At 38.6% G+C, this 11425-nt stretch overlaps 1 protein-coding gene and 1 long non-coding RNA gene across 2 annotated transcripts in view; one reads left to right on the top strand and one right to left on the bottom strand.

Annotated features, from left to right (window-relative positions):
• The window catches only part of LOC138010522 (ETS-related transcription factor Elf-4-like), a 33017-nt gene that overhangs the window by 13417 nt on the left and 8175 nt on the right, over positions 1–11425 (top strand). The window contains exon 3 of the mRNA XM_068857505.1: positions 8147–8217. The gene's annotated coding sequence lies outside the window, so the exon portion shown is untranslated. The remainder of the gene's footprint in view (positions 1–8146; positions 8218–11425) is intronic.
• On the bottom strand, positions 4064–7406 carry LOC138010523 (uncharacterized). Its single transcript, XR_011124489.1, has 3 exons — positions 6695–7406; positions 6528–6605; positions 4064–4790 (listed from the first exon to the last, which is right to left on the bottom strand). It is a non-coding gene; the product is annotated as an uncharacterized lncRNA (long non-coding RNA).

An 11425-nucleotide genomic window follows, 5' to 3' on the forward strand; every position in this document is an offset into this window, starting at 1 on the left:
GGCAGCCATTAAGAATTTGCCCAAAAAATTTACATTGTAGGATACCTTGCAAAAATGTCAATTGATCCATTTTTTTCGTCACCCATCAACTCTACATTACTGAGTACCATTTTCGTAGAAGTAGCAAAACGTTGCCATGGCACTGACTTCTATGTAGATTTTTATTTTGAAGAAGAAACAACCGGGAGGAAATGTTTCTGTCAGGACAAATTGAAATTCTACACTACGTGGTATGCTAATTAATCCTTTCAGAAAACAGCGCTGATTATTGCGAGAATTTTAAAATAAGCTATTTTTGAAAACATGGGCTCTATTTACCAGGTTACCTTTGTGAAATTTTCGTCATGTCGTTTTGGCAAGGCACATAACAGTGCAAAATAATACTGAAATTATTGATTGATGAGGGAAATATTAAAAGCATTTATAGGCTCATTAACATTTTTACAACCAGAGGATTTGTTAGTTTTGTGAGCTGATTATTCTGCTGATTATCAAAACGTAAAGAGGAAAATTGGATGGGGTGGGGAGGGAGTAACGTTTTAAAATAGAAAGAAATTATTCGTATACAGTAAGACAAACTATAAACACGATTTCCGCCACCGCCTTTAAGTGACTTATGGCTGATAACGAAGGTTAGTACATTTCGCTTTAAACCCCAACATATAAGGTTACTTATGAAAACCACGTGTCATGAAAGGGGTAGGACTGAATTAAGCAAGATTTATCAGATCGGACAAAACGCGTCCCATTAACTTAGTACAAACTCTAATAGAGAAATGCGAACTCTGAATGCAAAAACGCATGCGCTATTACTGTCGATGTAAAGTTGCAGGGCAGAAAATAGGTTCGTCAATCTAGGGAGGAGAAACAATATTGGCCAATTTTGAATTTATTGTGCTCTATCTAGCAGGGTTAAGAATTCTAGCCTTGTCATTTAGCCATATTACCAAGCACTGTTCTTTGTGGTCACATGAAATGCGTCCTAAAATAGCCACTGTACTCTTAAAAATGTTAATTGGAAGAAACAGATAATTTATAGGATTTTCTTTGTTTCCATCACCGTTATTTTCTTTTGTTATTTTATCTCAAGTTACTAGCAGTTGCTCTCTTATTCTTGGGAATGACTTGACTATTCAAACAAGGCCTTACTGAGGGCCGTACCCCGATTAATGACGACAACTTGTTTGAAGAGTCTCTCATGGTACGCATTCCTGGTTAAACAAGTGCCTTGTTTCAGTCTAAACGAGATATGTGGCGTGCTGGGATCTTTATTACACTCATCAAACCGCATACATTCTGAAAATGAAGAACAAGATGACATCTCAAAAAAAAAAAAAGTTTGCAAAAAATAAACTTCTCTGACGATGTCACGCAAAATGTGAGCTCTTCACTTACTGTCACGCAACGCGAGTGCGCTGTTCTGGACGCACGTACGCTGGATTTACTTTCTTTGTGTTGATAACGTAACGTACACAGTTCCCAACAGAACAGCAGGACAGTAAATGGTCTCTACACATGAGATAAGAAGGCAGTCTCCCTGTCAGGAGGCGGCTGTAGGTTCCAAGCGATGAGTTAAAGTACTGAGTGGTTTGCAGCTTTTGCTTATATTTCAGTGACATCTCAACCACTTTTGTTCTAATGTTAATAATAGATAGGGTTGGTAAATATCGTACGTACCGTTCAACAGCGTGTAATAGTCTGAAAAGAGAATAGGGGCTGGGCTATTCACTTATTCCGTCCGGTCGGTTGAGGGGGGAACTATTGGGTGTAGGTAATTTGCATTCTGCCAAAGTTCCCTCCACAAGCGTCGTAAAGCGCTTGGACGAGCTACAATTTACAAACAGCAATCACTGACTTCTCCGTTGTTTTAGATGATGAGAAAGGTAGCAATTCATTTTATTTGCAATATGAATCGAGTCGAGTTTGAAGAAAAACCTAAGTGAGGAATGAGTGCTGATTGTCTCTGAGATGCAGATGCAGTTAACGATTGCATCACTAATGCTCAGCCATGCTGAACGCTGAAACCCTGCTGAATTGAATAAATTGATCTCCTGAGGAATGTGCCACTGAGCTATGTTTCCTTTAAGAGGGTCAAATTCAGCGGAAGAAACTGTCAATCACTCGACGTGCAGACTCAGTAATTCCATTTGCGACTGGGACTTTTTTGGTGTAAACAATATTTCTTTTCCTATGTGCTTGCTGACCTCATTAGCAGACCGATATTTCTAGACACCCACATTATTATGTCGACCCGCAACATATACGTCAGCAAGAATGTTCTTGCAATTGATTCAAGAGTTTGTTAGCAATCGATCCTGATCTCAGGTTGTTTCATCCTGTTTTGCTGGAAGAAAAGAAATTGAACGGAGCAACAGTGGAATTCATTGTACGGATTTTTTTGGTTCATTGAGACTTCATTAAAACAAATCCAAAAAACAGAAGAAAAGTCATCTATTAAATGTTACCATTACACACGAAAAATTTCCTTTTTTAAATTTCTATTCTTTCTCTTGGGGTTCGTCTTCTTGATAGAAATATAACGTTTGTGCCTGAGCACAAAAGAAAACAGGAATTTTAAGGTTAAATGAATTAAGTTTTAACTTCGCGTATAAGCTGATCACTGAGTGAAACGTAAATAATTAGCAATTGAATAGCGTGACCGGCGTAGAGTGCCCTGCACAACTGAATGAAAAAATCACGTTCTCTCTCCAACTCAGTCAGTGTTCTCGACCTTCTTTAATGCACTCCTGCAAACTGTGATTTCATTTCAAGTGGTACTGGCTTCCTGCAACCAGACTGACCGAAGCTATTCAAGACATTCAGCGAAGACTCTCAGTCATTTCAACTCATTACCTTGACGTTTGAAAAGCCCTGTACTTGCGCTTTGCCGCCTTCTCCGATCTTGCACGAGGTATGTTGTCTTTGCAACGAATTTTTCATCCCTGCATGAAAATTCTGCTATCATTATTTCTGAAGGGATATTTAATTTGGTGGCGCTTTCAATCGTGAACACCAAATCCGTGCAGATAACTTGACAATGAACAGCTAGACTGTTTAATTGATGAGCTAATTGTAGCTATCTCGAAGAGTGGATAATTGAGCGCTATCGACTGGATAAATCACCATCCACCTGGATAACTCAATTGGTTTTGCTATTGTTTATGCGCTGGATAGTGATTTATCCAGTGGATTGCGTTATCCACCTTATGAACAACCGAGACCATAGTTCTACAAGCCTTCGAACTCCAACAACGCTGTAACACGCTGGGATCTCGTCTACCGAATCAAAAGTTAAATAACATTGTATTGTTCACCATAATAATCATGTGTATTCAATGTCACTATGCGATAGAGCTGTCCTGTGGAGATCATTTATTTGGCGGACACACTTCGAGATTTTATCCACAGATACAAAACTGAGACCCCTATGTGAAGCATACCAATTACAACTACAGAAAGAAAAGGATGTTTGGTAGAAATTGAGGTCGGTCGGTTTGCAATTTAGAGCAAATGTGTTAAGAGTGAGGCGTTCATAGATTTTCACGAGTAATTAATTAAGCCACATTAAGGGGCCGAACTAGTAAAATATTCGGACTCTCAGCACACAGATCAAAATCTGAGTTTTTTAAAAATGTAATTGTTTTTGCGGTTTCGATATAAATCGTGCAAGTCTCAAGATATTTCAACCTATTGCCTAACTTAAGATAGTCGATGGATTAAAAGGTCAACTTGTTTTGTTGTATGTGTCCGTACTTGTTTTCGTAGAACAATTCAGTTATCTAAACTGCATGTTTTGATAATGTATTATTATTTACCTCCACCCTTGAATCGTTTTCTTGACTGTTTATTTGAAAAACAAAGTTTCAAGCTTTCGAGCTGTAGATTGTCTTTCTAGGGAACTCGAAAATGTTGTCCTTGGCAATAAATAGAGTTTAACAAATAAGTTAATCGTCAGACTTATGTGGATTCAAAATTTCTTTTGCTGCGACCAAAACTGGAATTACGTTTTGCAAAGTAGTGCTGCTGAGTTCTTTAAGGAAAGAGGTTAGTAGTCATAAACTTTACTGAAACAAAATAACAAGTAACGAGACCTCTTAAATAGGCTGTAACTTTGTATCAAATATTTTTTGCCTCTTGGGTCACGTGGGCTGATTGCATTTAAAGAGCTCTTCCGAACTTTTAAGGACCATTCACAAATCAATATTCGAATTCCTTCAATTTGAAAGTTCGTGTATCTGAGACTTCGCATGGCCTGCATGATTTCAATGTTTAGCAGTCGAAGCAAGGAATCAGAAACCCGATACTCGCTCCATTTTGCAAACTAGGCTGAAATATTAAAAATAGCCATATTGTTGAGTTGAATTGCAAAATGCCGGTATCTTACCAATCGTCACTAATCTGTTTATAAAGATATTAATATTTTACGATTTATTGAAGGGAATCATGCGTTACTCGCAGCTTGGGTGGCTAGGTTTTTATGTTTCTCGCAACTGAGACTGCATCACCAACATGACAAAGCAATAATATTATTGGTTAAACCGAGCTGCACGTGCGTCGCGCGCGTTAACGCTTTTCTTCTTTCTTGCCGACTCTGTAAATCATTGACGGTAAAAAAAAAAAACCTCAAATGGATTTCCGGAAAGGCATCTAAAATGAACAATTCAGTCTAGTCTCAAAACTAAAAGTTCTTTAAGCTTTAATTCTACGTATGATGCTTAAAAACGTCTTTTCGTCATGAATTCTTCGGTCAGTCGTTCTCCCCAATGAACTGAATTTCGTTGACTAATTTCCTAAAACAAGGCAAAATAAAACCGAAACAGAAAGAAAAACATTAGACGCAACATAATTTTCCTCCTTTCAATAGTAGAGGCCAAAGGGCGATATTTAAATTAAGCTGCATTCCTGAAACGAAAAATGCAGCCTCCGGTTTTGTTTTAAAAACTCAATGGTGAGGCTTACAATAACGCTTTAGGAGTTGTTAGCATCTACACTTTATCCTTTTCGCCTAGTCACTTTTTTGTCAAACCAGGTTGTATAGAAACATAATTAACTATTAGAGGGTAATGTAAAGTGCTAGAGCAGCGGTGTTCTAACCCGAAGGTCGTGGGCTCAATTCCCACCCTGGTTTTTCTCTGTCTTTTTGTGGGCCCATCTAGCGCTCACATGGTTCATATGGGTGAAAACTGGAAGATATACTGATTGTCAAACAGCCTTTTATCTATTAGTGTATGAAATATAATGCATAACGAAAAGTTATGTGAATAATACCCAAGTGTTTCCGGAGTTCTTTAGTTTCCATAAGCTCTCTTACAGACAGTAGACGTTATACCAGAAGAACATAATATGTACATAATATGTACTGTAAGTTACGGACCGAGTTTTTTCCCGTTGATTCGCGCTTGGGCCATAAGTCAACGGGAAAAAACGAGGATCCGTAACTTACAGTACGGACGGAGAAAACTCGGTTAGTAAGATATTTATTATATGTCTGAGGTTAATCCGGCGCGCGGGCAAGGAAACTAGTCAAAGTCAAGCGGAAGGTTCAACTGCCACAAAGATTGCCGTGCCAAAATTCCAAAAACTAAATCTTCTTGGCTGTTAAGTTTGAAATAGTTGCTTGCAAGATTCAAGCAGTTTTCAGTACAAGTTTATGCAACAGAAATGACATGAAAAACTCGCTAGATGATGTTTTATCGAAATTTTAAATTTAGCGGGCTGTACAGCGGGCCGTACTGTAGAATACGGCCGGCTAATTTAGCCAATTACAGCGCGCGTACTATCTGAGAGATATAATAATCCTTTTTATCGATTAATTTTGAAAGGTCTTTAAAACGGTTCTTCATGATTTTAATGACTTAGTGTTGTGAACCTAACGTAAAAATAGGACTGGATTGTAATACGTGGAAGACCGATCTTATGAATGATCTAGAACCTTTCTTCAAGCTAATACTTATAAAAACACGAAGGCAATATAGCGAATTTTCGCGCAGTGGTTAGGGTGCAAGAATTTGTTTAGAATTGAGAAGGTTACCAGAGTCTGGATAACTTACAAGGCTCTTTGGTACTCTGAAATCATTTCATTGTTGTCAGTTACGTGTAAATTGGGAACTTAGAGTGTTATATTACTGCATTATATCTCTACTGCACTGTATCTCCTGATGAAGATAGATCTTATTATCAGTCGGACATAGGCAGTATTGCTGGCCTCAGGATCCCGGTCGCTTCTTGTTGTCGGTACAAATCCATCGAGACTTGTTCGCGAGGGGTAAGTGATTTTAATTTTTGACCAAAACCTATAGAGCCAAGTGATATGTGTTTTAAGCCACGAGCAAAATGCTCGAATTAGAACAGATTGTTGCACTATCGATCGTGAACTGTTAGCGATTTTTCCCCATTATCTAATTCTTATTTCGATCCTTCCCAGAGAACATGAAACCTGTGACATTTGGAAAATGTCATATTATTATTATTATTATTATTATTATTATTATTATTATTATTATTATTATTATTATTATTATTATTACCTTTGTATTGCTTGGCGGCCGTGAGCGATTTCTACGATCCTGCTGCGGTACAAACCTCTGTAAACGTCAACACTTTCACTATGTGTCATGTGAAAAGTTTAAAACATTTGTCATCAAAAATGAGATATTAACCACGATTGACTTGTTGTTCCATAACATTATATTACCTATATTGGATGATGCTGGAGTGAACAAGAGTGTCAACAGAAATCTGCTGGGTTGTATTGATCTGCACTTCAGTATTACGGCGAAGCGTTTTGTATAGAAATTGAATCGAGTTTGTTTTTGGATAATTTCAAAGTGGTAGACGATTTAGATTGGAATAGTAAGAAAACTTTGAGTTTCAGCTTATCCTCTCCGGTTCCGATCATGTTTTCAGCGACTACAATGAATTTGCTGCAACGACGTAAAAAAGGGTTCCTAACTTTAGGTTCATTGCTTATGATATAAATAACCACAAATCACGGCAATAACCGCAAGCAAAAAAAACACATAAAAAGAAACGCGACTTTCCAAATAAGAGAGTTATAGATGCCGACCAGATCCCCAGTTTGCTTATAACATGAATATCAACATGATAAACATACTCGAACGCTTTGATTATAAAGTTTACAAATTGAAATTCGTATTTTGGCAAGACCTTAGGAATGCCAATTTGACGGATGATAGAGCACGGAATGGGAAGAATTTATACCACTTTTTTAGACTCTTTCCTGTGTTCAACAACTCCCAGTTACACTTTCCACACTAGAAATGAATTAATTCAAAAATAACTCGTCACGAAAATGACTTGAATCATCACTGTTCACTGGTCACGAAATATGCTTGTATCGCTGAGAATTCGTAATTGTTTGGCAAAGAGCTGATTTCACCAGGGAGAGGTAAGATGTTTTTAGCTTTGTCAAGGTTACTCGTTAGGACATGTTGATCAAGCTCATTAGACCGAGGGAATTTATCGATATCCTCTTGAGCTGAAACCAAACTTCGATTAACCTCGGCGGATTTATTTTACTCTTTTTGAAATCTTACAACGCATGCAGCATGACATTTTAGTGGGTGATTCGTAAAATTCAATTGAAAGCCCTGACTATAAGTTTGTAGTGCCAAAAACGGCGTTTTTTTTGTAGGGATATCAAAGGACGGTATGGTAATGAAGGAGCTCGGTTTCAGCTTGTTTTGATGCTTATCTAGCTTGAAAGTTATCCGTGCAAAACATTTTCAAACTTTCGAAACTCGTTGGACAACTCGCAACTTCCGATCTTTTCGAGGAGCGAAAGCTCAAGAACTAGACAGCGATAACAATAATTCTCGTATTCTTTTTGTTTGTCCACGAAAAAAGGAAGTGATTTTGTTTCAGCAACGGAACTCATCCGGATTTCATATCTCGAGGGGTTTTCCCTTAATTATAGTCGTCAAAAGCAGAATGATACAATGAACACAAAGGTTTTTAAATAGCCATTAATTCATTATTTGGTTCTGACGTAGTATGGCAATTACCATAAGTGACTTTTGTGTGCGTTTTATCTCCAATGATGATATATTCTGCGGTGCAGAAGGGAGGTTTAACTTTCGAGGGAAGAGCTCACTTTCCATTTCCTGTATATAACTTCTCTTCTTAGGCAAACGGGAAAAAAGACCAGGCGTTCCAGCGAAGATTTCTGACGTTCCAAATCCTAGCTGGCTTTACAGAGTAAGTAATTTATGGTTGACTCACTTCTAATCGTGTTTACTTTGGTACAGCTTATCCCTGATAATTAAAAGTTGCAAAATGCCAGTGAAGGCAACTTAGGAACTCGCTTTCTTTTTTCTGCGCTTTGCAGACACTATTTCAAGGATATCTTTCCAGCTAGTCATCGGAAAGTAACTTTTCAGAGCGGTGTGCGTATAAATTTACGAAAATGTTCCATAGGACGTACAGGAGGCGCTTACACAAGTTAACATTAACAACCCCCTTGCTTCTTGAAATCCCAGATACAGTATGAGAAGACCACGATCGAGGACGATTGGATTTCTAAAGGCACGACAAGCCGTACTATGCAACACCTTAGCGCTCTATCTTGTTCAAATTAATCGTGTGTACTCATGAAAATCAGTTTCGTCATGACTGGAATAAATCAGTGGCTCTTGTCCTGCTCTTGTCGCTTCTCGTCTCAAAAGTGCTTGTCAAAAGATAGACACAGGACACGTATGCTTTAAAATTCAATTCTGCGAAATTTTTACCTATTTTTGCTTATCCTTGGATTTTTGAGTAGCTTGATGTAGCCAGTATCCCCGAGCAATTTACCCTCCCAACCATGATAAACAACAGAGGACAGACTGCAACACCGGGAACTCCATGCCCTACTCTTCTCCCACAGGGTTATGAACATTTGAAGGGTTTTGAAACGGGGACTACGGTTTATCGTCCATATCCATGAAGACTCAGTTGAAAGTCTAACCATTTGCGGATATCATTACAAAGGAGGCACTTTCTCCGCAGTTAACGCTGCGTGTTGGTCCGGCCGGAGTCGAACTCCTGACCTCCCGCATGGCAGCCCGGTGCTCAACCAACTGAGCCACCGGTGCGGTCTATACTATTATTGAGACAGGTCTTGTTCCTTGTGAGCCATCTTCACTTCTTTGGGGACAAATAGTCTGGAGTTTTTTCCTTGGTACAGAGTAATATTTTTTAAAAACCTGGGACCTAGGATCACTGAACTCGCTCCTTTGAAAAGCGAAAGGCCTTCGACCATACTTTAACATCCCGAAACGAAACTTTTTAATCTTGCATTTTGCAAATAGTCCCTCCAAATCCTTTGTTTATTCACAAATATTAGTGAATTGAAAACAAAGAAATGGTAAAGAGAAGACCCGTTTTACTCTTCGCATTTCACATGTCCCGAACCTAATGCACACGAGGGAAAACAATCAGATTTTTCTCATTTTCATTAGATTCGGCACACGTGAAATGCGACGTTTAAAACGGACCTCAACGAGAGCTTCGTCGCAAAAAAAAAAAATGTTGAAGTAAGTTAACAAATATATAAATAAGTATCACGTCTTTGTTCACGGTAGCTGCATTTGATTTGCATAGGTAATCACATGACTTTGAGTGCAATTTGGGATAAAGCAGCGCTGGCATTTTTTAAAGGCTAACTCAATACGGGCTCGTGCAATTTTGCAGTCTTTGAAATATTTACGACTTTTGATTTGTCCCAAATTGCACGAGATAAATCATGTGATTACTTGTTTATAATATACATGCAACAATTTGACTAATTGTTTATTTCGCGTCATGGCTCACTAATCCCGACTAAATCACAACTTTGATTAATGCAATAGCACTTGTGGAAAATTAAAAAAAAAAGTGTTCAAACATTGTTGCAGTCTCCTAACCTGTCCGCCATCTTGTTTAGCTGCGCTTTCGCGACTTTCTGCACTGTTTGGGATTAATTGACGTGTTCTCAACCGATGGGTGCGTTAAAATATTCGCACGTATATCAATATTATCAGAAAACGAAGAGCCGGCTTATCATAATATTTGCAATTTAACAACAATGGGAGTAGGTTTGATCTGTAATGCTTGTGATTGAAATGGTTTCTCGTTCTCGAGTCACTGCGGATTATTGCAGTTAATAAATTGCATTCTTAACAAGACTTTATTTGATTATTTTTTTAGTGGTCTCTGAGAAGGGGCAACGAAGCGAAACTCTGTTATATCCATATGCAACCGCAACCGTAGGAATGCTTTTGTCGGCAGATTACAAAATTGTAATTTGGCAACCAACGGTGAAGTTAAAATAGTAGTTAATTAGCATCATTTCTGACCCTACCTATAATTCAGCGATCGACAAGAGACTTTATTGCGTTCATAACTGCGAGGATCACAGCTTCACTTGATAAGATTTGTCTATGATGTAATAACCGAGGCTTTGAAAGCACCTACAGTCTCCCTTTATGATAGTGGAGACCCCCGAGGGAAGCGGGGGGGGGACTCCCAGATAAAATGGACGGGGGTGCTCGTCGTACATTTTAGAGGTTCTGGTACCGGCTTAGGGTGTTCAGCCTCAAAATGTTCTCAGCGGGAGCTTTAGTGGTACCTTTTAGGGTATTGGGCCATAAAATCATAACAGGAGAGATTTTTACAATTAACTAATTGTTAATTTTGTCTAATTAAAACCAATAATTTGGTACCTCTTAGAGGTTCTTTTCAAAATTTTCGACGAGCACTCCCGTCCTTTTTATATGGGAGTTACCCACCCCTCCCCCCCCCCCACCCCCTGCCCTCCCGGGATGGAAACATAGTGTGACCAGAAACTTCTGGAAGACACTACTCCTTCACACTTGATATATGGTTGTCATCATCATCGCCTTTGTCATCATCATTATAGTAGCGCTTATGCCGTATGTCGCGAAGTGCAACTTTCCCTCGTGATTGCAAACTGTATGGCCTCCGCCCTGCTGATCTCGTTTCTCTGTAGTTGCCCTTTAAAATTAACGGCCTCTATCCAGAGGCAGGCTTTCAATATGTTGGCTCAGGAGACGCCTTGTTTGCGCCTGCGCCATCATGAAGTTATTGGGTGACGAATTCGCTGATGAGCTTAGTTTTTGGAAAATTTCACAATGAAATGTATTAGAAATAGCTAGTCATGACATAAACTTTTAATATTCAAAGCTGGTTTCCTAGCTTATCGATTGCAAATGATGTACAAATATGGTCACATATGCTTTTTTGCCAAAAGCACGTCCAAAGTCTTTCTCGGAGAAGTCGTTTTTATTCACGCCTAAATAAATCTTTTTAAAAGAAAAATTAGTCTAACTTACTTTCTTAAAAGAGGTTTTTAACTTCGGTTGTCACGGTACTGCAAACTGAAAACAACAAAGAAACGACAAGGTCAAAGGTTCGACTCGTGCTCGGA

This window comes from Montipora foliosa, chromosome 7 (assembly GCF_036669935.1).
Source record: "Montipora foliosa isolate CH-2021 chromosome 7, ASM3666993v2, whole genome shotgun sequence".
Classification (NCBI taxonomy): Eukaryota; Metazoa; Cnidaria; class Anthozoa; order Scleractinia; family Acroporidae; genus Montipora; species Montipora foliosa.